The sequence below is a fragment of the Zingiber officinale genome, chromosome 6B (assembly GCF_018446385.1).
Source record: "Zingiber officinale cultivar Zhangliang chromosome 6B, Zo_v1.1, whole genome shotgun sequence".
In the NCBI taxonomy this organism is placed as follows: Eukaryota; Viridiplantae; Streptophyta; class Magnoliopsida; order Zingiberales; family Zingiberaceae; genus Zingiber; species Zingiber officinale.
The window spans coordinates 134,596,036-134,600,901 of record NC_055996.1 but is presented as its reverse complement, the minus strand read 5'-3'; the positions used below and the strand labels follow the sequence as shown (position 1 = coordinate 134,600,901).

General features: G+C 35.2%; 1 pseudogene; it reads left to right on the top strand.

Annotated features, from left to right (window-relative positions):
* Positions 1 to 308: 308 nt before the first annotated feature.
* LOC121991577 lies at positions 309 to 3,953 on the top strand (annotated as a pseudogene).
* The last annotated feature ends 913 nt before the right edge of the window (positions 3,954 to 4,866 follow it).

The following is a 4,866-nucleotide window of genomic DNA, read 5'->3' as shown; positions in this document are numbered from 1 at the left end:
TTTAAAAAAGACAACAATGTTTAAAAAACCGTTGTCTTTGACATACATAAGACAACAATTTTTTAAAATTGTTGTCTATGAGATATCTTTACTTGGCATACGACAACAGTTTTAATCAACCGTTGTCTATTAACGTTGCTTACATTTTAATGTGCATATTTTAATTTGGTGTCTAAAACTATGTTATCTTTAAAAATTATTTTATAAAAAAAAACTCAAACATAGTTATTTTCCTATTTTCATTGATGAAGTGAATTTTATATCCCTTAATGTTTATCTCTAAGATAAAATTTGTGGTCTATGTTAAGATGGATGGATTTATTCAAATAGTAAGGATAAAATTACAATTTTGTACAAACTATATGTTGCAACAACTATTCTTCATTAATTTCGTTTTCTTTTCCCCGACGGCGAAACCCGCGCCAACCCTAATCAGGATCTTCTCCCCGACGGCGACCGCCATCTTCTCTCCTTCCAGTCCACGCCAGTCACAAGTTCACGATCACCGTGGCTCATTTTGTCCCGAGGTGCGTTTTTCTTCTCTCTCTGCAGAGCTCAAATGCCAGGTTAATCTTCTCCTCCAAGCTTCCTTTGTTGTGTATGGACTTTTATTTTGAATTTTTAAGCACATTTCTTGGTTTTAAAGTTGCTTTTTCGTTGTTTTGTGGATTTTGGTTCTAGGTAAACTGTAATTAGGGATCAGCTGAAATCAAACTTTCCCACTTGAATTTACCTAATTGTTGGATTATTCAATTCTAATGGGGAAATGTACGCTAAATTGTCTTATTAATCGAAACGAGAAGCATGTAATCAACGGGAAACCACAGAAATCCATGAACACTAGTAGTTGAACTCGTGATAAATGGTTCCCTTTTTCACTGGAATGTAGTACATTAAGTTGTTCTAGAAATATCATCATTAGACATTTTAATGATTCTGTACTCGCAAGATAGTATATGGGACTGTGTGTTGGATCATCAAGCTTAAAATGTGGAGCTGATTGTGCTTGTTTTTTACTGCTTCCGTGCCTGTTGGGGCTGTGAGTTTGCTTTTGTTTGTGTTTATCGGTTTGACGATAATTTCTACCACAGTAGCAAGTGACTTAGTCTTTTGTTATATCCCCTTTCTTGTTTGAGTCTAATTTTCTGTGTTGGAATGCCCCTTCTTGCTGAGATTTTAGCTAGAAGATTAAGATTCGTAAATTTGTGGTTGTAGATTGTCTTGATGAGTAAAATTCTCACATTTTACACTTGTCACTTGTTTAGAAGTGAAAGTGCACTAATTATTGATATTTTTGGCAACGCAGGTTTTGTTAGTGTAGATTGTGGAGGCAATGAATCATATACAGATGAGCTTGGACTGGAGTGGACACTAGATAGTCAATTTGTATATGGCGAAACAGCTATAATATCAGCTCCAAATGAGAACCGGAAACAATACATGACAGTGCGCTACTTTCCTGCAGATAATCGAAAATACTGTTACACATTCAATGTTACAGTCAGGACACGCTACCTTGTCCGAACAAGCTTCTTGTATGGGAATTTTGATGAGAGTAATGTCTATCCGAAATTTGACATCTCAATTGGAGCAAGTCATTGGACAACCATTGTCATCTATGATGCAAATACCATTGTGACACACGAGGTTGTTATCCTTGCTACTGCTCCAACAATTAGCATATGTGTATCTAATGCTACAACTGGAGAACCATTTATTTCCACCATCGAACTTCGACAGTTTAATGGATCATTGTACCACACGGATTTTGAGACTCAGTTCTTCTTGAGTCTATCTGCGAGAATAAATTTCGGTGCTGAGACTAATGAATCTGTCAGGTATTTTTTTCCAAGAAATTATTTATGATAATCTAAAGTTGGGCAGATTTATAAATATAATTTTCGTGTTGATGGAGAACTGTATCTTGAATTATCACTAATGTTTATGTGGCATTATTTTTTTACTGGTACCGATTCATGTAAGGAGCTACTTTGTGAATTTTTACACAAATTTTATGCACTCTCAAACATTAAGCATAATTGAATCTTCGAATTTCCATAAAGTCATATTGAATCCCCTCAAATCCCAAAAGAGGTCTAGGAATACACCAAGAATATTATGTGAGGAAATACAAATACTAGCTGGAGAAAAGGAAGGACTCAATAAGGTGTGCCTGTTAGTTCTTAGTGGCAGAGCACAAACTAACCAGATTAAAATTAAGTGTAATGATCACTTATTTACTAAGGACATTGCAGTTCACTGTACCTCCATTCTAGTACAAATACCAAGTGTGATAGTGGTGTATACTTTCTAGCATTGAATAATTGCTGAGGTCTACATGGTAAGTTGTTCTTGCAGGTATCCTGATGATCCATATGATCGAATATGGGAATCTGATTCTTTGAAGAGGGCGAACTACCTTGTTGATGTTGCTGCTGGAACTCAAAGAATATCAACCACTGTGCCTATAGATGTTAATAGTGATGAAAGACCTCCATCCAAGGTGATGCAGACTGCAGTAGTGGGTCAAAATGGTGGCTTAAATTATCGTCTTAACCTGAATGGGTTTTCGGGGAATGGTTGGGCGTTTTGTTATTTTGCATAAATTGAAGATTTGAAATCAGATGAAATCAGGAAATTCAGGTTGGTGCTTCCGGGGAACAAGGAACTTACACATCTCATTGTAAATGTCGAAGAAAATGCCCAACGGAAGTATCAGCTATATGAACCGGGATCATATAATATAAGTCTCCCTTTTGTCTTGTCTTTTGCTTTTAAGAAAACAAATGATTCATCCAAGGGACCTATCTTAAATGCTTTTGAGATATACAAGTATATGGAGATAAATTATGGATCCCTAGACGGTAAGTAAAGAAATATCTTGTTAATTTGGTAATCTAGAGCAACGCTGTTTTCTTTTAGAGTGTATCCTTTATACCTCTTTTCTCTTTTCTCTTTAGCACTGACCATGGAAAGCTTTGTATCACATTACCCAAAAGAAGTTTGGGCACAAGAAGGTGGAGATCCATGCTTACCAGCTCCATGGTCATGGGTTCAATGTAATTCAGATCCGCAACCACAAATTGTTTCAATGTACTGAATGCTTCTCTAACTCTCATTGGTCTTTGTCATGTTTGCTTTGCTTTCCCATGCATGATTTCCAGTTTCTCTAGCTGACCTATGAATTGTTGCTAATGTACAAATTTTAGCTATCTTCTCGCCGCGTGAACTAATGAATAGATTCGTATAATGAACAGTAGACTATCAGGGAGAAATTTGACGGAGAATATACCTGCAGAGCTTGCTAGTTTAACTGGCTTAGTCGAATTGTAAGTTAGAATCTACTTCTGTTCCAAGTCAATTTATTTCATTCGGCACAACTGTTGATGGATTTAATGATTCCTTGTCACTGTGTCAAATTCAAATATTTCAGATGGCTTGATGGAAACGTGCTTAGTGGCCATATACCTGCTCTCGGTGCATGCTTAAGTCTCAGAAACATGTAATATATAAATATTGTTGGTTTATATATCAAACACTTAATCATTCGCTAGACTTTTTGAATTGTTTTTTTGCAGTCACCTTGAGAACAATAAGTTAACTGGTGATCTATCATTTTTGGATGGTCTATCAAATTTACAAGAACTGTATGTCCTTTCTTGCCATTATATTGTCATTTAACGAACATCAATGTTTGCCCAAATTTGTTCTCTTTTAACGTTTGACTTTGTCTAGCACCAACTCCAGCATGAAGTAACTATTGAGCTTGTAGGTACGTGCAGAACAATATGCTGTCCGGAACAGTACCTGATCATCTTCTTGGCAAAAATATAGTTTTCACGTGGGTATTTCTTATTAGATTGTGTTGAATATCTCTTTAAGTCCTACTTTCCAATGAAATTACAATTATCAAACTTGGGTATGCTATTTTGAGGCGTATCCCCAAGTGCAATAACATAAGAACAGAATTTAGACTGGCCTAATCATGATGGTTCTTGGTGATCAACAAAACAAGCTATCTAGTCTTTCACATTGTGTTTCACTTCATATACTTATTGCTATTAAGAGGATTGTTGGAATAGTTTATAGGTTGTCATTGGTTGAATTCACCTTTGAGTATATTATGGTTTATTTTTCTGAGCATTTTCTACGGAATAGCTGAAGGATTACATTTTGAACAACTGAAAGAGATATGGTATTTATTTCATAGTATTAACTCTGCAACATGAATCAAGTTTGTTTATCCAACTTATACTGTAGTGCATTTGCCCACCCATAATATGAATCAAGTTTGTTTATCATAGAAGGTCTCACCTATAGTTTCATCATATGTAAAAGATATGCATACAACAAAAAATTTTCCAACCGTAACACGTGTATCCTGTTCGACATGGAATTGAAAATTAGTGGTTCTTTTTTGGATTCCATTAAAAAGATAAGCTTTCTAGTACATGGACTTTTGAGCTATCAAACACAATCCATCCATGTTGGCCACGTTAAGTCAATCAAAATTTGACCACTTTGAGTTATAAGCTCACCAAGTTTCACAGTTAAATCCTTTCACACTTGATACGCATATTGGTGTAATAAGCAAACTTAACTCTTTGTATAAACATGTCAAAGGTCCAGTAGCTCTTGACATATTACAACCTCTAATGTTGGTGATAAAAATATATACTGGAGACTAGCTAGACTTGTTGTTGTTGAATTGGATTAAAATCATGTGATTTTTATTTTCACAGGAAGTAAAAGGGTGTTATATACTTAGCCAGTTTTGGTACTTTAATCACAGGAATTGCATAAGTAGAGAAGATTTGATCCAACAAAACAATATACTTTGGCATATATATGTGTGATATATTGTTA